The 23,718-nt window shown below is 43.4% G+C and overlaps 1 long non-coding RNA gene across 2 annotated transcripts in view; it reads left to right on the top strand.

Moving 5' to 3' along the window:
- Positions 1-23,718, top strand: part of LOC140905188 (uncharacterized) — a 94,416-nt gene that overhangs the window by 33,131 nt on the left and 37,567 nt on the right. Inside the window, exon 3 of one of the 2 annotated variants that reach the window (XR_012156784.1) lies at positions 1,717-1,876. The exons of the other annotated variant lie outside the window; for it this stretch is intronic. This is a non-coding gene — a long non-coding RNA (uncharacterized LOC140905188). Of the gene's footprint in view, positions 1-1,716; positions 1,877-23,718 lie in introns of those variants that run through there. 2 annotated transcript variants of the gene reach the window in all.

The raw sequence follows: 23,718 nt of genomic DNA, 5'->3' as shown, positions 1-23,718 counted from the left end.
ACAAATTTGTTTATCTTAGTGATTGGCTGAACAAGAATTAGGACTGAATGGACTTGTAGGCTCTGAAGTTTTACATTGTTTTGTTTTTGAGTGCAGTTATGCAATAAAAAAAATCTGTATTTGTAAATTGCACTTTCACAACAAAGAGATTGCACTACAGTACTTGTATGAGGTGAATTGAAAAATACTATTTCTTTTGTTTGTCATTTTTACACTACAAATATTTGTAATAAAAATAATATGCTTTGATTTCAATTACAACAAAGGATACATTCTCTATATGAAAATGTAGAAAAAACATCCAAAATATTTAATAAATTTCAATTGGTATTCTATTGTTTAACAGTGCTATTAAAATTGCAATTAATGATGAGCTACTGTACTATAAATAATAAATATAGATCAACGGGCTTAAGAACTGTTGTAAAATGTTTTTGCAGTTAGATTACTAATTAGTAACAAACTGAAATACTCCATAGACATTAAAAATGCTTTGGAGAAAATATTACAAGTTCTAATAAACAACAATGCAATTATTTAATAAACATGCATTGAAGAGGGGTAGGGGACTGACACAGTACTCAGCAGGATGAATGTGGCACAAAGTCTAAGGCAGGGGTAGTCAATAATTTTTTGTCAAGGTCAAAATTTCTTGGTCAAAGGTATAGTTAAGGTCCAGGCTTCAGAGAAAATAATAATAAAAAAATCCCCAACAATAATGATAAGTAAATGAAAAGATTTCGGGGTGAGTTCACTATCTTTATCTCAATGATTGGCCTGTACAACAGGAAGCAATGAATATTTGTCAGAGCTGTAAATTTACGTTTAATCTGCTTGGTTTAAGCCAGAACGGAAACTGCCTACCTCTGATGCAAGAAGCAGAACATGGTGTCCTAAACATGATGATGCAGCTATGTACACTGGGGAAATGATTCACAAATATGGTATTTACGCAGCAGTACAAAAAGTTTTTATAAAGCACGGAAATCAAAGGAGATTTAGCAATCCTGTTATATTTGCACAGCCAAAAGATCTGCTTTCCCTTCTGACTAAAATGACAAAGCATACATTAGATCCTATCATATTAAACATGATCTTTAAATAATCATGAGATCTAAGTAGCATGGCAATGTGTTCTTTTCATGTCAAGGTACCTATACATTTTTTTTTCTGGTGGTATTCAGTAGATTTTTCTCACACTCACTTAAAAGTTTTCATAGCTTTAAGTGAGAAAAAAATTTATTAAAATTGGTCAAATTTTGCTCTCTTTTATCCAGAGTAACTCCTTTGATTATAAAAGCTGAAAAATAATGTAAGGCCTTAATCTTACATTATTAATCTAAACTTAATTACAATCTTAATCTAATAATCTTAAAGGAGAAGACGACGCACAAAGGGCTCAACCCTGCAAAGTGCTGAATTCTCTGGCTCTGAATCAGCAAAGCATTTTAAGCATGTGAGTAATCATACAGAAGTCCATGGGAGTTAAGGGCATTCAGCAATTTGCAGGATCAGGTCCTTAGAAATATCCATTTTCCCTTTATTCTGAACACTTGCTTGTAGGTTCTCCTACAGGAAAAAGGCAACCTGTAGTATGGCCCTTTAACTGGATACCGGGGAACTTACAATGTAAGCATTGTGTAGTATACTTTATACTTATGAAATCCAGAACTCTGTCTGTAGATTTATTGTAACATAGAAATGTTGTTAAACCAGGACATGTTCAGTCATGGGGGACAGAAGATGTTGCCTGTTTATCATTGGAAGGACATTGATTTGAAAGGAGAGATCATGAGGCACACATCACAAAGATCACAGGTGAAGCTGGGTAACTACTTAAAACCTTGATTGCTTCTGCCTGCTTGGTGGACTGGTATTCTACAGATGATGAGAACTTCATGTAAGATCATGAAGAATCAGGTTGGCCTTTACCATTACTATATATAAAATAATCTACTTTTACTTCCCAAGAATCACAATCCCTTGAGATTACATCATGTTTATACCAAGACTGAATTGGGCACAAAGGGTGGAATGCTCAAAGGGAATTAGGCTCCTAACTGCTGTTTAGGCTCCTAACTTCCATGAAATCAATTCTACCTTAAATAATTAACCGTTTAAAGTATCTAGTCTAACTATGCCAGGGGTGGATAAACTTTTTGACCTGAGGGCCACATTGGGGTTGCAAAAGTGTATGGAGGGCCAGGTAGGGAAGGCTGTGCCTCCCAAAATAGCCCCCTATCCTACCCTTCCCAGTTTCACCCCCTGACTGTCCCCCTCAGAACCTCCGACCCATCCAACCCTCCTGCTCCGTGTCCCCTGACTGCCCTGACCCCTATCCACACCCCCGCCCCCTGACAGGCCTCCTGGGACTCCCACGACTATCCAACCACTTCCTGTCCCCTGACTGCCCATTGGCCCCGGCCCCCTCAGAGCAGCATGTCAGGCCGCCGCGCCGCCCGGCTGGAGCCAGACACACCACCGCGCATGGAGCGCACAGCCCCTCCGCCCAGAGCGCTGCCCCCATGGCGGCATAACTGCGGGGGAGGGGCTGGGGAGAGCCTCCCCGGCGGGGAGCTCAAGGGCCAGGCAGGATGGTCCTGCGGGCCGTAGTTTGTCCACCTCTGAACTATGGCGTAATGCTGTTCTCCCAATTCTCCATGTCTCATTCAATTTACAGTTCCTATTTCATCATAACTGCTTGTAGTCAAGGTTCCCCCTTCTCTATCCTAGACAGAAAGCATAGACTTTTAGCATGAACACACCACAGTGCCTACAGTTATTTGTATGAGGAGGGTATACTTTCCATATGTTTCTACAGTTTCTGTCTTTATTCTGGGTTTGAGTACAACTTTCGGTCAGTGGTTCTCAACCTTTCCAGACTGCTGTACCCCTTTCAGCAGTCTGATTTGTCTTGCGTACCCCCAAGTTTCACCTCACTTTTACTGGCTTACAAAATCAGTCATAAAAATATAAAAGTGTCACAGCACACTATTACTGGAAAATTGCTCACTTTCTCATTTTGACCATATAATTATAAAGTAAATCAACTGGAATATAAATATTTTACTTACATTTCAGTATACAGTATATAGAGCAGTATAAACAAGTCATTGTCTGTACGAAATTTTAGTTTGTACTGACTTCACTAGTGCTTTTTATGTAGCCTGTTGTAAAACAAGGCAAATATCTAGATAAGTTGATGTATCCTCTGGAAGACCTCTGCGTACCCCCAGGGATATGTGTACCACTGGTTGAGAACCACTGCTTTAGGTGGTATACCTGATACCTGGTCCCATAGTTTTCCAAATTTAGGATTGTTGGATTTATGGTTTGGGTTTGGACCCATTTACAATCTATACTCATCCTATTCATCTGAGTGTATTTGTATAGCACTTAGCTGGTCCATCATTAGGGCTCCTAGGTGCTACCATGAGACATAATAATGAGTCTCCCCTTGTACATTAAAAGACAGGAAGTTGGGAATAGCTAAACTATGGCTCTTTTTATTTCATAGTCTTATAAATAGAACAAAAAGGAAAATTATGATCCAAATGCTGCTCATTTTCATGAGTAGTTCTGTTGATGTAAAAATTTCCATTTTGCTACATTTATAAGTCCATGAAATAAAAATACTCAGAGTTAATCTATTTGTAACTTCCTTTTCTTCACAGGCCATTTAAACCTATCAGTAATGACCACCAGTGGGACCAGTGTATTTGTGCCTGGCACTTTTATTTATGTAAGCATAAAAATATGCTTTGGGGTGGAGAAACAAGATTTTAGTCTGCATTGTGGTAAAGCAGTTGCAGCATTGTACAGTGTGGAAAATTTTTTGCATCACTGGATCATATGTGCTACTGCAATTTTATGATACTAATAAAATGAGCAAATAAACCATTATCCTCTTCACAAAAGAGGCTCAGGAGAAGATGCTGAGATGAGAATGCACCTTGTATCTAAGCTTTATTTTTTAAAAAATGTGTGCTTCTGATGGGCACCAGTGTTGTTCAGTGCTCTAAGCTGGCTGTTTTGTCTGCTAATCTTCATAGGCCTCTTTGATCACTTTTTTCTTTTTTTTTTCTTTCTGGAATCAGCCTGCAGATCCCTTGTGGATGCTTGTTCCTGCAGTGAAACTGGGTTGTGGCTGGTAGAGAGGAATGGGGTCATACAAACTAAATCAACAAAGCTGGCTAGATTATTTTGGAGTCTACTTGGTGGAGTCTATTTTACTGGAATAGTTTGAATTTCCTTTAGATTTTCCTTTTTATCATTTCAGTTGGTTATGGCTTCCAAAGCTTACCTGGACAATACCTACCTTATAAAGCAAAGCTTATCTGGATAATGCTACTGGATTTTAAACTATCTGGGTCTGGGGACGGCATCTGGGCTGATACCAGTGGCTGTTGGGACATCTCTTTCTCTCTGGCCACGTTATCCATGACTCATTGAAGAAAACCTTTAGATAAAGTCTTAGTACTTTAATAGTTGTTGAATAGGGCAATACATCTTTTATCAAAAATAATCAAAAACACTGGAAAGTAAAATAAAATGATCTAGATCAATAATTGTAATGCTGGAGAGCAGAACTGGAAAGTGGGAGAATCTATCACAGGTATGTAGAGTCAAAGCTGAGAATCTGTAAACTGTGGTAAATGCAATTATGAAAGACAACACGTTATTATATCCAAATGGGAATCCTTAGAAAATAATGTTGTAAGTAAAAACTGGGTTCTGGGCTTCCGAGGTGGAATGTAAAGGATTGACCTTCATACAATGTTAACAGAAGCTTTGGGTCTGAGCTCATATTAACGGAGATCATCCAAGTCTCTAACATTTTTAGTAAACACTTTAAGGCAGGATTTGCAAAAGTGGCTAGTGGATTTTGGGTCAGTTTTTGGGTATCTAACTTCAGATCCCTTAAAAGCGCCAAATTTTAGAGAATGGGTGCTCAGCACTTTGTGAAAATCATGTTCCTTTAATGTATCTGAAGTTTGGCATTTCAGAATTGAGGCACTTAAAATCATTAGGGAATTTAGAAAATCTCGGCCTTAGAGATTATGTTAATAAGAAATGTGTCTGAAGGCAGAGAGATAGGATGAGCTGTGTGACAGCTCACCATGATTACCTGCCTTAATAGCAGTACTTGAGCTCAGTCTTAGGTTCTCTTAATGTAGTATCGATATATGGTCACATTGGAAACTGGATTACTACAGGGAGTAGCTGAGAAAGCAAGTATTAAAACTATTTCAACCGTCTCAGATAAAGAACAATATTTATTCAATATTTGAACTGAAGAAATAATTAATAATTTATGCAGTTTAGCCTCTTATTTCTCTTAATTACCTGTCCACTAGCAGCTTATGGTTTTCTCACATTTATTTGTTATTCAAAATTATTTGCTGGATAGTTTCTATGATGATTCTTGGTGTGTGGACCATTCCAAAGCAATTCAAACGTGTGCTAATATTAATTTAAAATTTGCTGTTTTCCATGATCATTGCTGTCAGTAACCTCATTCACAGCATATTCATGGGAAGTGAACATAAAAGGCTTATGAACACAACCAAAGCTAATTGAAACTTCTATTTGAGTGAATATCCATGGAAGTTATTTTTGGAGAATGGACCCAGTTCTATTCAGCATGCAGCACTTTTGAGTCAGAGGGGTAAGATCACAAGAGATAGAAAGCTGGAAATAATCCATGGACATCCTGTTCTTATTAGCTGTGGGTTAAAATGTTCTGACAGATTTTAAACCTGCTGAAATACCATTGATTAGAAATTTTGATCCACACTCAGACAGTATTGGTAGCATATTCTAGGAGTGACTGTGAAACAAGGAGCAGACAGAAATATAGTGAGTGAGCAGACAGTGAAAAATAGTGAAAGAAATGCAACAGAGAACAGGCTGAGTAAAAACAAAGACAGGGAGACTGTGGGAAAGAAGCGGAGAAAGGGGGGAGAAAAAAATCCTAATGTTAAAAAGTATATATCTTTAGGGACAGAGATTGTGCCAAGTCTTGATTATGGGGCTGTTCTTCTACCCTTAATGCGTTACACATGACTGTCTTTAGTTAAAAAAAAAAGCTTTTAAAATTTTTTATTGAATTATCCTTAGAGGAAATAAAACAAACCATGACTTTAAATTACACAGCAGAAGAGCTGGCAGACTTAGATTCCTTTTGCAACCCCCCAAAGAAGTTTAAAAATCCCACAACAATTCAGGCTCCCTAAGGTTCATACATCCTAGTGCCTGCTTCAAAGCTGATTGAAGACAATGGAGAGACTCTTTTTTACTTTAATGGACTTTGTATCAGGCCGCTACTGCTCAGTGGGCCTGATTCTCCTCTCGGTTAAATAGGTCCAAGGAATTACATTGGTGTAAAACTTACGTAAGTGAGACGAGAATAAATACCAGTGTTTCTTACACAGCTTTAGAAAAATAAAGGTTGAGAATGTCGTACAAGTACCCACACATGAACTATGCAGGATGCCAGGACAGTTAATGTTTATCCCACTGTTTTCAAAAACCCCACCATAAATTACTTACAGGTCCCAGCCCTTAATTAGATGTAAATATAATAACCACCCCCCACTAAAGTTTTTAATTTACCCCATTCAGGACACTGTTCTTTCAATAATTTTGCTTTGTTAAAATGCTTTTTATTCCCTCCACTAACAGCCCCTTTCCCAAAGACCATGCCTAAAAGTTTTCAGTTCAAACATGCCACGATGTGTCATGAAATGAAAGAATGGGTTCAAAACCTGTGTGCTTGGTTGTTGTTCTATGGATCCCTCATGGCAGAAAGGGCGAAAGGTGACTGCTGGTTTCCAAGGTTCTTTCCCAGGACGCAGTGTAGTGACCACTGTTGCTGATGGGAGTCTTTCGATTGACTGTAGTGGGCATTGGATCAGTCCGTCTGTCCCAGGTTCTCTCTACCTTTTGATGTAAGGTGGCTTCTATCGCATTAGAACACTGAAAGGTGAGAGGAAGGATGGGCCAGTGGTTAGGGTGCTAACCTGGTACTTGGGAGACCTCTGTTCAGTCCCCTGCTTTGCCACAGACTTACTGTGTGATCTTGGGCTAGTCACTTAGGCCCAGATCGACATAGGTATTTAGGCTCCTAAATTCTATTGATTTTAACAGAATGACTTTGTGGATTTGGTCCTTAGTCTCTCTGTGCCTCAGTTCCCCATGGGTAGCACTTTCCTGCCAAAGGGGTGTTGTGCAGATAGAACATTAAAGATTATGAGGTGCTCAGATATTAAGGGAATGGGGGCCATATAAGTACCTAGGAGAGATAGGATCTTCAGTAGAAATTAATATGACTGCCCATAGCTTGTTGGTTGGCCATTATATTATTATTGATTATTTGTATCACAGCTGTGCCAAGAAAGATTGGCCCCCCAGTGTGCTAGGTGCTGTACGTACACACAGTTTTTGTGCTGTCTTGCATCTAAATAGAGCTGACAAGGACAGCAGTATTATTATCATCCCTACTTAACACATGGTGAACTGAGGCACAGACTCATTCTGACTTGCCCAAACCAGGTTGCAGAGGCGAGCCTTTGATGGAGCCAAAAGCAGAAACCCATTCTCGGAGTCCTAATCCAGTGCCTTAACAAGTCCATCCTTCCTTTCATAAGAGAGCTTTCACATTTAAAAAGCCTTTTTGAGTAGTGGTGGAGGGAACAGTGTTCTTCTCCGTCCACTGTCCCCCCAGAGGGAACTGCCCTGCCACCGTCTCATAAACAAACTGGAAAGAGTAGTTGCTGGTTGGTGGAGTTGATGGGGATAATCTTGCCAGGACTCATTCTTAGTATTAATCTCTCTGGCTTCCCTGTAAATGCCCCCAAATCTCAATGCTCTCTTGTAAAACAATTGGCTACTGCGTAATAAGCATTTAATGAATACAGAGGGCTGCTGTTTGGTGTTCAGCTGAAGAGAAAATAAGTGGATTTCCTTATCACTACTTAGAGAAAGCTGGATTTAAAAAATTAGCTAAAGTCTGAAAGTAATTGGAGAATGTGTATTCATTTCAGAAGTATGTTAATGGAACATTAAGGGTGAAATTTACACTCATATCAGTTAGAAAAATCAGAGATAAGTTTGCCTGATTCTTGGTCAGCTTTGCTCTCACCATGGCTCATACTGATCACTTCACATTTGCTGCTGGACAAATATCTATTTTACAGGTATGGGTTGAGCAGGAGAAAAATACTGTATTGTAGAAAATGCTTTATTTATATAAAATCTGATGTATGGATTAGTTGGCAAGTGGGAGATTTCCTGTCAGGTCCTATCATGAGGCTAGGTCAAGACCTCGTCTGGCTAAATCTATGGGAGGGAGCTAAAAGGAAAGAAATCTCCTTGAGGTTCTTCTTGGGGAGATTTCTTCATAATTGTTTTATGAGATGCAGTGGTTGTCCCTCCAAGCCCATAATAGTCCAGGGGGGCTGCCTATTATCCTTTCAGATCACCAGGAATCTGTGCAGACACAGAGGGGACAAGATGGAGGCCAGAGACATTCAAGCTTCACTCCTGACTCTATGGGCCCAACAATTCCCCCACCCCGCCCCCCCATTCCCTACTCAGTGTTTTTCTAGGTGGTAGCTGTCCCGGGGTCCCCCTTAAAGGGGCATCAATCTCACTGTGAGTTTATGCAGTGGGAAGGGCACAGAAAGTTAATACAATCTAGTTTTGTTGACTTTCCAGGGGAGTGGCTGCAGCTTATGGGAGAATGATATGTGTTCCCTTCACTGGCCTGCCTATCCCGAGTATGCTTCTTCCGATAAGAGTACCCTCCATGAAGTCTAGGGCAAGCGGGGAAAAAAGGTTGACATGGAGCGAGTTTACCCTAACTTCTGCACAAGGACAATGTAATCCATCCCTGGAGGGTCCTCTCTGTGTTATGCAAGGACATAGGGAGAAAGACACAAGGGAAGAAAGAAAAGAAGTGACCAATTTGGGGAGGGGGCAAAGGAAAACTAAGAATGAAGGAGCATGAGAGTTTATCCCTGAATCATGATTTTAAATCTTAAGAGAATGAGCCATTCACAGAGTTTTGGGGTTGAATTTCCATTATTTTATGCAAGGAGAAAAATGGCAAGAGGAGGGAAGTAGAGAATAGCTGTCACAATTCCTGTACAGAAACAGCAGCGTTTTGTAATCATTCCATCTTTCGTTCTGCACAATTCTTACAAATATGTAATAATAAAATAATAATAATGATAATAAATAATTAATAAAATATATCTCCACAGGAATAGATTGTTAGAGCTAGAATAGCTGGCAGTGTTGCTCTTCAGGACACAGGAAGTAAATATCACATGAAAAATTATCCTCATTTGACATTTGATAGCCCTGTATCTAACTGTAAAAAGGTCAAAGCAAGATTTTTTTCCCTTTGATATTTCTTCACTCAGTTCCAGCTAGGATGAATTCATCATAGGAGAATTTACGGCAGAGAGCTACAGATTCCCAGGAAATAGCTTTAAATGAAGAGTCAAGGGAGCATAATAATAATAGTTTACACTTCATCTGAGGACGAGAAGCATATTTTCAAATATACTTCATGTCCAAGAACACTCCTTTGAGGAAGGTATTATACCCATTTCACAGTGGGAAAGGCCTGGTTTTTGGCTTGGTCCTGTGCTGGTGTGCCTATGTGTGCAGAACAAAAGGCATGAAAAGTTCTTGCACACAGTGAATGCGTGGGCTGCCCATGCACTAGCCATTCCAAAGGGGAAACGGAGGGATAGGGAGTGGGAGGTGTTCATATCATCTTCCCTGTACTAACCTGCAGATCTGGCCAGCCACATGAGGAAGAGCACGTTACATCATTTTAAGGGGTGGAGTGGCAATGGCTCTCTTGCTGTATTTTGCTGGGGAGAAAAAGAAGCTATTGTCCCGCTCTGAGGCAATGCTTTCTGGAGCTCACCCTGGGGTGGTGCATCTTGCCCAAAGTCACTTAGCAAAAGAGCAGCAGATCCAGGAATACAACAGTCCTGACTTGAAGTCTCCACTCTCACCTTTGGTATCTCTGACATCCATTTTTCAAGAGGTCACTCAGATGAACCTTTAAACCTTCCTTAGGTTATGCCTAGGGCCCTACCAAATTCGTTGGCCATGAAAAATGCATCACTGACTGTGAAATCTGGTCTTTTGTGTGCTTTTACCCTATATTATACAGATGTCACGGAGGAGACCAGCGTTTCTCAAACTGGGGGTCCTGACCCAAAAGGGAGCTGCGGGGGGGTGGCGGGGTGGTTGCAAAGTTATTTTAGGGGGGTCACGGTATTGCCGCCCTTACCTCTGCGCTGACTTCAGAGCTGGGCAACCGGAGAGCAGCGGCTGTTGGCTGGGCATCCAGCTCTGCAGGCAGCAGTGCAGAAGGAAAGGTGGCAATACCATACCATGCCATCCTTGCTTCTGCGCTGCTGCTGGTAGCAGCCCTGCCCTCTGAGGTGGGCTCCTGGCCAGCAGCCACTGCTCTCCAGCTGCCAAGCTCTGAAGTCAGTACTGCTGCTGCCAGAAGCAGCGCAGAAGTAAGGGTAGCAGTATCGCAACCCCCCTACAATAACTTTGCAACCCCCCTGCATAACTCCTTTTTGGGTCAGGACCCCTACAATAACAACATGTGAAATTTCAGATTTAAATAGCTGAAAACATGAAATTTACTATTTTTAAAATCCTATCACCCTGAAATTGACCAAAATGGACCATGAATTTGGTAGGGCCCTAGTTATGCCCCACAAGCAATCACACCCTACTGTTGGAGCACACTTTTGTTGAACATTTAGTTAACATGGGATGCATTTGTGTACATCACATGCAGATACTTTGGCTTGTTTTACTATTAGTATTACCATATTTTAAACAGGTTGTCAGGCAAAAATTTAAAGGAACACCAAGCTAAACATCACAATTCTACCTTGATTTTTTTAAACTTACTAATATTAAAATTAATGCCCTGTGTGGAGTTTGTTATAGGACTGGAGCCTTAGATTGTATAAGCACAAAAATAAAAATGCAGAGAGACTGAGGGAAAGGTGAGATACCTGAAACTATTTACAGCTATTTTTTTTAAAAGAGTAGATTTCAAGCTGATGATGCTCCTATATGTAGAGGTAGAGTTGTCATCTCTCATGACAACCTCTAGGAAATTGAATTTATTGCATTTACACTTAGCCCTGGTCTACACTATGAGTTTAGGTCGAATTTAGCAGTGTTAGGTCAATTTAATCCTGCACCCATCCACACGACCAAGTCTGTTTTGTCGACTTAAAGGGATCTTAAAATCGATTTCTGTACTCCTCTGGGTGAGGGGAGTAGTGCTAAAATCGACCTCGCTGGGTCGAATTTGGGGTAGTGTGGACGCAATTCAACAGTATTGGCCTCCAGGAGCTATCCCAGAGTGCTCCATTGTAACCGCTCTGGACAGCACTCTCAACTCAATGCACTGGCCAGGTAGACAGGAAAAGCTCCAAGAACTTTTGAATTTCATTTCCTGTTTGGCCAGCGTGGCGAGCAGTTCAGCACAGGTGACCATGCAGAGCTCATCAGCACAGGTGACTATGCAGTCCCAGAATAGCAAAAGAGCTCCAGCATGGACCAAACAGGAGGTACTGGATCTTATCGCTGTATGAGGAGAAGAATCTGTGCAGGCAGAACTCCATTCCAAAAGACGAAATGCCAATATATAGGCCAAAATCTCCAAGGGCATGATGGACAGAGGCTACAACAGGAGCACACAGCAGTGCCATGTGAAAATTAAGGAGTTCAGGCAAGCCTATCAAAAAACAAAGGAGGCAAATGGTCGCTTTGGGTCAGAGCCCCATACATGCTGCTTCTATGATCAGCTGCATGTAATTCTAGGTGGGGGGCCCAACCACTACCTCACCACTGTCCGTGGACACCTGCAAGGGGGAAGTTTCATGCAACAGGGATGAGGATTTTGTGGATGAGGAAGATGAGGGTGGGAGGCTGAGGATAGTGCCCATCAGGCAAGCGGAGAATTCCTTCTCCCCGGCAGCCAGGAACTGTTCATTATCCTGGAGCCAATACCCTCCCAACCCTCCCAAGGCAGGCTCCCGGACCTTGAAGCCGGAGAAGGCACCTCTGGTGAGTGTACCTTTGTAAATATAATACAGGGGTTAAAAGCAAGCGTGTTTAATGAGTAATTTGCCCTGAAGACTTGGGATGCATTCACGGCCAGTATAGCTCCTGGAAAAGTCTGTTAATGTGTCTGGGGATGGAGCAGAAATCCTCCAGGGACATCTCCATGAAGCTCTCCTGGAGGTACTCTAAAAGCCTTTGCAGAAGATTTCTGGGGAGGGCAGCCTTATTCTGTCCTCCATGGTAGGACACTTTACCACGCTAAGGGGACATTCAGAGGTGCCCGTTCCTGCTGGGCTGTTTCCCTTTGGCTGAAAATAAATCATCCCCACTGTTAGCCGCGCGGTGGGGGGAGGTCCTTCATGCTGAGCTGTTCGCATTTGGCTGACACGGATCTTCCCTGATACTAGCCATGTGGAGGTGGTGGGGATGTGGGGTGTGTGTGTGTGAAGTGATTATCCCAGAGAATTGGGTGGTGGTGGTGGTTGGGTTGTGCTGCACAGTCACTCTAAAAACGCAGCCCCTCCTTTTAAATGGCCAACCCAACGGGTTTTGCTTGGTATAGGAAAGGAGGGCGCTGCTGTTTGAAACCCTTCCCACATGTTATGAAGGTTGAAGAAGCTGAAACCCTTTGCTTTACCATGGCTGCCTGGAAGCCGATTCTGTTGCCCAGCCGAGCGTGTGTGATGTCTCACACCAAACCAGCAGGCACTCAGTATAAGAGGCAAAATGCGACCTTGTACCAAAAGCACATGTGCTATGTAATGTGAATTGCTTGATTCAGTGTGAAATAGTCTTCCCTTTGTTCTCTAAAAAGTATCTTTTTAAATACTACTCTCCCTTTTTTTCTTCCTGCAGCTGCAAATGTTTCTACACTCCCCCTATCATCTCCATGCCAGAGGCTAGCGCAGATTAGAAGGTGAAAAAAACGCACTCGCGATGACATGTTCTGAGAGCTCAGACAGTCCTCCTGCACTGAAAGAGCTCAGCAGAGTGCATGGAAGCAAGCAATGGCAGAGTCCAGAAAAGCGTTAAATGAACACTATGAGAGGAGGGAGGAGCATGATGAGAGGAGGCAGGGTGCAATGCTGAGGCTAATGGGGGAGCAAACTGACATGCTCAGGTGTCTGGTGGAGCTGCAGGAAAGTCAGCAGGAGCACAGACTGCCGCTGCAGCCCCTGTATACCTGCCTGCCCTCCTTCCCAAGTTCCATAGCCTCCTCACCCAGACACCCAAGACCGTGGGAGGTCAGGGGGAGGGTACAGCCACTCCACCCCAGAGGATTGCCCAAGCAACAGAAGGCTGGCATTCAGTAACTTTTGAACTGTAGTGTGGCCTTCCCTCCTCCCCGCCTCCCCGCATCCACCACCCCACCCAGTGCTTCCCTCCTCACCCACCCCTCCTGGGCTACCTTGCGAGTTTTCCCCCTATTTGTGTGATGAATTAATAAAGAATGCATGATTTTGAAACAATAATGACTTTATTGCCTCTGAAAGTGGTGATCGAAGTGGGGAGGTTGGTTGGCTTACAGGGAAGTAGAGTCAACCAAGAGGGCAGGTTTCCATCAAGGAGAAACAAATAGAACTTCCACACCATAGCCTGGCCAGTCATGAAACTGGTTTTCAAAGCTTCTCTGATGTTCAGGGCGCCCAGCTGTGCTCTTCTAATCACCTTGGTGTCTGGATGAGTGTAATCAGCCTCCAGGCGATTTGCCTCAACCTCCCACCCCGCCATAAACGTCTCCCCCTTACTCTCACAGATATTGTGGAGCACACAGAAAGCAGCAATAACAATGGGAATATTGGTTTTGCTGTGGTCTAACCTAGTCAGTAAACTGCACCAGCGAGCTTTTAAACGTCCAAATGCACATTCTACCATCATTCTGCACTTGCTCAGCCTATAGTTGAACTGCTCCTTACTACTGTCCAGGGTGCCTGTGTATGACTTCATGAGCCATGTCATTAAGGGGTAGGCTGGGTCCCCAAGGATAACTATTGGCATTTCAACATCCCCAATGGTAATTTTCTGGTCTGGGAAGGAAGTTCCTTCCTGCAGCTGTTCAAACAGACCAGAGTTCCTGAAGATGCGAGAGTCATGCACCTTTCCCAGCCATCCCACGTTGATGTCAGTGAAACGTCCCTTGTGATCCACCAGTGCTTGCAGTACCATTGAAAAGTACCCCTTGCGGTTTACGTACTGGCTGCAAGGTGGTCTGGTCCCAAGATAGGGATACAGTCTGTCTGTCGCCCCACCACAGTTAGGGAACCCCATTGCAGCAAAGCCATCCACTATGACCTGCACATTTCCCAGAGTCACTCCCCTTGATAGCAGCAGCTCAGTGATTGCATTGGCTACTTGGATCACAGCAGCCTCCACAGCAGATTTTACTCACTCCAAACCGATTCCCAACTGACCGGTAGCGGTCTGGTGTTGCAAGCTTCCAGAGAGCTATCGCCACTCGCTTCTCAGCTGTGAGGGCTGCTCTCATCTCAGTATTCTGGCACTTCAGGGCAGGGGAAAGCAAGTCACAAAGTTCCATGAAAGTGCCCTTACGCATGCGAAAATTTCACAGCCACTGGGAATCATCCCAGACCTGCAACACTATGCAGTCCCACCAGTCTGTGCTTGTTTCCCAGGCCCAGAATCGGTGTTCCACAGCAGGAACCTGCCCCATTACCACCATGATGTCCAAATTGCCAGGGCCCGTGCTTTGAGAGAAGTCTGTGTCCATGTCCTCATCACTATCATGATCATGCTGTCGTTGCCTCCTCACCTGCTTTTGCAGGTTCTGCATATACTGCAGGATAATGCGCGAGGTGTTTAAAATGGTCACAACAGCAGCGGTGAGCTGAGTGGGCTCCATGCTAGCTGTGGTATGGCGTCTGCAGGACAGCAGGAGAGCAGAGTTGCAGCAGAAGCGGTGGATGATGATGGATGCCACGGGGATAGATATTTATACAGAATGATGAGAGGACCTGCGAGGTGGATTCATGGCACCAGGACAGCAGGAGAGCAGAGTTGCAGAGGAAGCGGTGGATGACGACGACATGGAGAAATTTGCTATTGAGATTGAGCTCTTTTACAAGAGCAGGAGAGCAGAGTTGCAGCAGATGACGACGGTTAGCAGTCCTACTGCACTGTCTGCTGACAGCAGCACCCAGGACGCAACAGCAGCAGTGACGGTGAGCTGAGCTGAGCGGCTTTCATGCTTGGTGTGGTATGGCGTCTGCACGGAAAAAAGGCACGAAATGATTGTCTGCCATTGTTTTCACGGAGGGAGCGGCGACTGACGACATGTACCCAAAACCCGCAACAATGTTTTTTGCCCCATCAGGCATTGGGAGCTTAACCCAGAATTACAATGGGTGGCAGAGACTGCGGGAACTATGGGATAACTACCCACAGTGCACCGCTCCATAAGTTGATGCTAGCCACGGTAGTGAGGACTCACTCTACTGACTTAATGCGCGTAGTGGGGACATATGCAATCGACTGTATAAAATCAATTTCTAAAAATTGACCTCTATAAAATCGACCTAATTTCGTAGTGTAGACATACCCTTAGTAACTACTATTTTGTTGTACAGAGATTTTTCTGAACTTCAGTTATAGAGATCATTGGTCAGACTGTGAATTCTGGTCACAACTGCAATTTAAATGGTTTGAATATAACTATGAGAAACATATTGTGGAATATATTTTTTCATTTTTGTTTTATTTAAAAACACCAGTTTGTTGTTGTTTTCATAAAATAGCTTCATGAAAATAGTGTGTGAAACAGCTTTGAATCCGATAAGGGCATAAGAATTTTTCCGGAACAGTGGTAAGTTTATCAAACAATGATTATCTCCCTTTAATTTTGTGCCTCAATATTTATAACTTTCTTTTTCTTTAGCAGAGACAATGCTTTATAATGCTGTTTATTTTATTGGTGCAGCAGCGTAAACAATGTTTCATTGGTAAATGGAAACTTACAAGGATGACAATTCTGATGAAAGATTGTACAGGAACTGTTCCTAGGTTAGAGCATTTAATATCATGCAAGAAGTCACACTGATACATAGTGTTTAAGGGATTTGATTTACCTTTCCATCTCAGTGCACAGAGAAAGAGCAAAAGGAACAAGGCTTGTTTTCCTCATGTACCTCATTTGTAGGCAACAGGGCTGTGAATGAATATGCAGTAAAAAGAAACAAAGTCTGAAAGTTAATACCCCAGGCGCCAAACACGTCTGTGAAAGAGGAATGTAACCAGACATTTCTATGTGCACTACGTTATTTCCTAATAGGCTTATTCTCTTCTACAGAGGGTCAGATTATTATGATAAAACAGTTAAATACAATATGCAGCCTGTTTTAACATATGTACATAATGGCATACTTTTGTTTCCGTATGGTGGAGTTAACACAGTGTACGTTAGCTAATTAACACTACTGCTTGTAAAACAAAGAGGTTTCAACATTTTCAGCATTTCAAAAATGGCTGCGTACAAATATATGCCTCCTATTATTACAAACCAATGTCTTTGCTTTGGGATGGCTCGCCAGTGCCTCCTGCTGGGCAGTCAGCACCAAGAACTGGAGCTGAGGAGACTGGGCACCCGGCAGGAGGTGCTCGGCCTCTTGCAGAATCAGGCCCCTCCCGTGTATACGGTGCCTTGTCACAGGCAGCACTTCATTTTTCCCATTTTTAAAATGCTCAGGAAAGGAACCCGAGAAACTCAAGTTCCTCCATGAAATCCTGGCCCCTCCGAAGTCAGTGACCGTTTCCCCATTGACTTCAATGAATGTGTTTTCCCATGGTACAGGCACAGCAAGGGCAGAAGCAATGGATGTGTCCCAGCACCACTCCAGCCCTGAGCAGGAGGCACCACCACCAGAGAGAAAAAGTAGCCCTGTCCCCATCCCCATTCGGTCCTCATTCTCTGCTGAACAAGTGCACTCAATGGCGCCAGCTGTGTTGACAGTTTCTTGATGTGGGCAGCTGTCCAGCTGAGAACTGAACAGAGACCCCCCCAGTTTCTTCCGTTTAATCCATTGAACAGCTAAAAGATTGTAACAACTATTGCTCACTGCCAACCACAGCTGGATTCAGACAGGAGGCCTGGAGATGAAAAGGCTCTCATGTATTACCAGGTTCCTGAGTCATCCAGTCTCCCTTAACAACTGCTTGTGAAACTTTCTCCTTTTAAATCAGTGCTCTTTATTTAGCTTTGGGATTAAGATATTTATTTATATAAGCTGATCTCTGATACAAATTTACAACGGTAGGGCTAAATCTTATTCAGTCAAACTCCTCTTGCCTTCAGAGGGAACTTTGCTCAGCTAATGATTACAAGATTTGGTCATAAAATCTGAAATTATGCAGGATTTAAATGACATGTAAAGTAAGTATACATTTTAGCCTCTTGTTATGCTGGGGATTGGCAAAACCTCATTGAAGCTGGATAAATGTAAGAAGCAGTACAGCCCCTTTATGGAATAGATAGTTGAAAAAATAGGAGCCTCTGCCCAAAACACAGGCCACATGCAAGGCTGGAATAGAAGGTGAGCTGTGTGGCCCAAGAGGATTCCCCAGGATTCTGATAATAAAAACAGGGGCATGGGATTGATTGGATTGCGGCTGTGTACCTGTGTGTGTGAGAGAAAAATACCACAGAAACAGAGAAGGCAGCAGAAAGGCAAGGGCAGCCAGAGAAGGACTTGTAGCTAGAGCCCTGTGTGAATAAAAAATTTATATCCACAGATAGAAATCCGTATACACGGAGCTGCTGGGCTCTGCTGGGAACCGCTGTGGCAAGAGCACCAGCATGTTGGGCCAGTGCTCGCAGGAGCCAGTGCCCCGTGTGGGCAGCTCCTCTGGCGTGGCAGTACCGCCCCCAGCCCCGCCCCCAGGGGCGGACACCAGGCTCACTGGCAGTGTCCCTGGTCGTGCCAGTGTGTGCACGTAGCTCGCACGCTCCTGGACAGAAGATATAGACCGCTGCGTGGAAGGGACTCCTGTAACAAAAACAAGTAGAAGAATAACTTTCTTTTCTTACAGCAATCTAAACAATTCCATTCCTTGCAGTTCACACTTTTCCAACACTTTATGAGAGTTATCACTCCCTCCTTTCCCCTCAAGTTATTCTTTTTAATCTTTTGACAGTTCAGCCCTTTTAACTTTGCTATTGCTCTTTTCTGAATTCCCTCCTATTTGTTGATGTCTTTCTGATACTGAGAAGTCTAGAACCATTTGAAATGGCAAGTAGAGAAAGATCATCACCTCATCTGCCTGTGTCAGCAGCCCCAAATTGTAATCCTTTGGCTCATAAACATTTCATGTCCACCTTCATCTCAGTCTTTTTTGGGGTATAAGTGCTCTTTCCCCCTGAATATCTGGGTTTGGGATTATTATTCCCAGATGTATTAGCTTTTTTTCCCCCAAACTCAATCTTATTCTGTTATTTTTTGCCCATATTTCTTATTTGTCATTGTGTTTTATTTTTCTGCTTTTGCAACACCTTCCAATTTAGGCCATGATCCTGATTCTGCAATTGGCTTCTCACAAGTACAGCAGTCTACCGAGTAGAGAAAATTGCAGTATCTGTCACCTCCTATACTCTGCTGTTTTTCCAAAGTATTAGTAAGGAGGCTAAATAAAACTAGGCCTTTTACAAGTCCTTAGACCATTTGTAAGGATACAATTCTGTCATGGACATCACAGATTCCATGACTTTCTGGGACCTCTGTGATTTCTTCTGGGGCAGGGTTGCAGCAGTGGCCCCAGGGCTGAAGCAGCAGCTGGAGTTGGGTCAGCCTGTGCAGTAGGAGCAGGACCAATGGTCCCGAGCTCCTGGAGCAGTGGCTGGTGGTCAGCCCCAGGGCCACTGAACAGTTGATCGGTGGCCAGCTCTGGAGCATGGCCCTGGGGCCACTGGAGCAGCTCTTCCCTAGCCCTCCGGAGCAGCAGGCAATGTTGGATCAGCCCCCCGGGGCTGGAGCAGTAGTGGTCAGCCTTTGCCACAGGAGCAGGGCTGGAGCAGCTGCAAGCCCCTGGCAGTGCTCTGTTTGCCTCCCGCTGCGGGTATTTTTAGTAAAAGTCAGAGACAAGTCCCAGGCTCCAGTGAATTTTTGGTTTTTGCCTGTGACCTGCCCCTGACTTTTACTAAAAATATCCGTGACAGAATCTTTGGATTTGGAAACCTCCTCCCAAGTTGATACAGAGCTGTTTAGCAATACCCTCTGCTCTTGGTCATTCAGGAAGTTTGCAGTGCAGGGGAAAGTGCTCATACTGAAACCATGCCAATGGATGTTACACAAGTACAAAATTAAGAATTACTGCCCTAATTTATAGTTGTGTGGCCATCACAGGACCACCTTCCTTTCACAGAAGCAGAGGTCATGAAAGTACTGATGACAGTCATGGTTGCCACCCGTGACTCTGACCCCTGCTCTTCTTGGATGGTGAAAGAGGGTAGAAATCCTCCTGGACCCCCTACTAACAGAGATAGAATCATAGAATATCAGGGTTGGAAGGGACCCCTGAAGGTCATCTAGTCCAACCCCCTGCTCGAAGCAGGACCAATTCCCAGTTAAATCATCCCAGCCAGGGCTTTGTCAAGCCTGACCTTAAAAACCTCTAAGGAAGGAGATTCTACCACCTCCCTAGGTAACGCATTCCAGTGTTTCACCACCCTCTTAGTGAAAAAGTTTTTCCTAATATCCAATCTAAACCTCCCCCACTGCAACTTGAGACCATTACTCCTCGTTCTGTCATCTGCTACCATTGAGAACAGTCTAGAGCCATCCTCTTTGGAACCCCCTTTCAGGTAGTTGAAAGCAGCTATCAAATCCCCCCTCATTCTTCTCTTCTGCAGGCTAAACAATCCCAGCTCCCTCAGCCTCTCCTCATAAGTCATGTGTTCTAGACCCCTAATCATTTTTGTTGCCCTTCGCTGGACTCTCTCCAATTTATCCACATCCTTCTTGTAGTGTGGGGCCCAAAACTGGACACAGTACTCCAGATGAGGCCTCACCAATGTCGAATAGAGGGGAACGATCACGTCCCTCGATCTGCTCGCTATGCCCCTACTTATACATCCCAAAATGCCATTGGCCTTCCTGGCAACAAGGGCACACTGCTGACTCATATCCAGCTTCTCGTCCACTGTCACCCCTAGGTCCTTTTCCGCAGAACTGCTACCTAGCCATTCGGTCCCTAGTCTGTAGCGGTGCATTGGATTCTTCCATCCTAAGTGCAGGACCCTGCACTTATCCTTATTGAACCTCATCAGATTTCTTTTGGCCCAATCCTCCAATTTGTCTAGGTCCTTCTGTATCCTATCCCTCCCCTCCAGCATATCTACCACTCCTCCCAGTTTAGTATCATCCGCAAATTTGCTGAGAGTGCAATCCACACCATCCTCCAGATCATTTATGAAGATATTGAACAAAACCGGCCCCAGGACCGACCCTTGGGGCACTCCACTTGATACCGGCTGCCAACTAGACATGGAGCCATTGATCACTACCCGTTGAGCCCGACAATCTAGCCAGCTTTCTACCCACCTTATAGTGCATTCATCCAGCCCATACTTCCTTAACTTGCTGACAAGAATACTGTGGGAGACCGTGTCAAAAGCTTTGCTAAAGTCAAGAAACAATACATCCACTGCTTTCCCTTCATCCACAGAACCAGTAATCTCATCATAAAAGGCGATTAGATTAGTCAGGCATGACCTTCCCTTGGTGAATCCATGCTGGCTGTTCCTGATCACTTTCCTCTCATGCAAGTGCATCAGGATTGATTCTTTGAGGACCTGCTCCATGATTTTTCCAGGGACTGAGGTGAGGCTGACTGGCCTGTAGTTCCCAGGATCCTCCTTCTTCCCTTTTTTAAAGATTGGCACTACATTAGCCTTTTTCCAGTCATCCGGGACTTCCCCGGTTCGCCACGAGTTTTCAAAGATAATGGCCAATGGCTCTGCAATCACAGCCGCCAATTCCTTCAGCACTCTCGGATGCAACTCGTCAGGCCCCATGGACTTGTGCACGTCCAGCTTTTCTAAATAGTCCCTAACCACCTCGATCTCCACAGATGTCAACACCCCCTTTGATGAAGGAGTCTGTGTCTCACCCGAACAATGAAACAACTGATCAATGGAGAGAGGGTTGTGAGTATTGGAGGCAGACCGTACATTGGAGTTGCAGATGCATTATAGCATTTCCTCCCACAAGAGATAAGAATGACCATGAACCTCACCACTTTCAGGCTATGTCTACACTATGAACCGTACAGGGGCACAGCTATACCGCTGTAGTTGTGCCACTGTAAGGTCTCCTGTGTAGCCGCTCTATGCCCCTGCTGGGACAATTAAACCACCCCCAATGAGCAGTGGTAGCCGACATAGCGCCATCCACACTGGCACTTTTGTCAGTGAAACTTATATTGATCAGGGGGGTGTTTATTCACACCCCTGACTGACAAAAGTGCTAGTGTAGACAAAGCCTCAGAAATAAATGTAAAACTCATTTCTTTGATATAGCTTTCACACAGTAAAGTTTCTCTCACCATCCCACACAATAAATAAATCAAGCTATTTTGAAGGCTAGGAAGGAAGGAAGTGAGATAGCTATTATTGTTTATTATTTTTTAATATTTGGGTGGTGCACAGTTATGACGATGGGGATCATAAAGATAACTGGACAGACAGAAGTGTCCACAACAACCTTAGTTAATTGAATAGTTAACTAACTTAACACTTCATTGAAATGTGAACTATTTTGAGTGAATAACACATTTTCTATAAATGAAACATCCCATTTCAGTTACTCTTATGCTATAAAAGTTATACGATACTTTGTACAAATGGGCCTCAATCCTGAGGTCAGGCTGAACTGTGAAGTGGGAGGTAACTGTGATCATACACCATCTTTGTGTACAATCCCCTGACATGGTTCTCAGTGCAAGTTAGAGCAGTGTCAGGGCCATTCAAACTTGAGCCCAGAGACTTTTACACTAGTCAGGAATCACTGGAGAGCAGCAAGGTTCTAACTGTTCCTCCTCTCCCAAGAATGTTACTAAGCAGGGCAGCTTTATGGTCCCCTTGCACTGCAGGAGTAGCACAAAGAGACCATACAGGGACTATGGTTCTCAAACCCAGAGTGGGGTTTCCTGATTGTGGTTGATATTTTTCTACTGCCAGGAATAATAGGAACTGCCTAATGCAATTGACCAGCAATGTTGCAGTGAAAGAACTTTTTAAAAACAGCAATTACTTCCTCCTTTTGTAAACTGACTTCTCTTTAAGCACTAGGAATCCTTTGTGATCAGTAATTAATTCAGGCTACTGTAGCTGTATTTTACTGTTATGTTTACCCAAAAGTAAAATTAATTGTTCTCTCCAGTATAGTGATATGAATGCATTTAATCTCTCTGACAGAGAGAGGCAGCTCTAGATTGAAATATTAACTGGGGCACTGTAAAACTACTTAGCAGCTAATATGTTAATTAGCAAAGAGCATGTTTTAACGCATTCATCAGTCATCACACAGCTGTGGCTGCTGGGCTGTTCAATTAAATTCCTGGGATTCCTACTGATGCAGCTTCAGAATCTCTTACTAGACCAAATGCTATAAAGTCTGGATCCCTCCAACTGAAAGATGAAAGCTCTGTGTTGTTAAGTGAACAGTTGGGTGTCCTCATGGATAGGGGAGGTGCCCTGATAGCAGGTTTCCTGTGAAGGGGCAGGTATCTGTCCGGCACATGGCAAAGGGGTGTAGCTTTTTAAAATCAGGGACAAGTTTTACCTCCATAGAACTCATGGTAATGTGGAGGTTTATTGTTACCTATGTGATTGTGTGACTTTAGAACTTTGAATTAATTGTTAAAGGGCCAGAGCAGTGTGATCTGGCAAAGAAGTTTCTGAGTTCTATTGCTAGAGAAATGTCATTTGACTAGATGGGGGTAAGGAGACTGAAACCAGATACCTGCCTTCTAATAATTTCAAGAGAAATCAAGTCATGCAACCCTAAGACTGCATTGCATCAGCCAGCTAGAAGGGGGCAGATCTCCTGCTGAGACTAGGTGGAGAAGAGAAACTGGGTAGTGACTTCTCTGTATGCAAATAAATAACCAAACTTTTAGATACTTATCCATACTAGATCCAAGCTCTGTAATCAATTGCTAATTTGAACTCCTGTCTTGAGAGTTGAAAAGCTAATGCACTTTCTCAAACCACCTGCTGTCTTAACACTTTAACTAGCAGTCAGACTAATAGCAGTGGAATTCTGTTAAAAGGATTGGCTAGCCCCTTTAACATCTGACTCATTGCTACATGCAGGTTCATGAAACACTGAGATGTCTGATCCAAACATGCATAGAAATGAAATCTCTATCGTGTCAGGACATAGCTACTTCTCACTGGTGTTTAGTGCCAAGGTAGGTTATTCTGTTTAGAATTGGCTGTAATTAGTATTCTTATAAGATGTAACATTCTTTACCTCCAATGCATAATATTTTAGAAACATCCCCTCCTGACTAGGATTTAGATACTCTGAGGCCAAGCTCTCCTTTGGTTGTATCCTTCCCAAAAGCTACACTGAGTCCAGTTTTCAG

This window comes from Lepidochelys kempii, chromosome 1 (assembly GCF_965140285.1).
Source record: "Lepidochelys kempii isolate rLepKem1 chromosome 1, rLepKem1.hap1, whole genome shotgun sequence".
Lineage (NCBI taxonomy): Eukaryota > Metazoa > Chordata > Testudines > Cheloniidae > Lepidochelys > Lepidochelys kempii.
The sequence above is the reverse complement of the archived record's forward strand: the minus strand, read 5'-3'. Positions and strand labels throughout refer to the sequence as shown.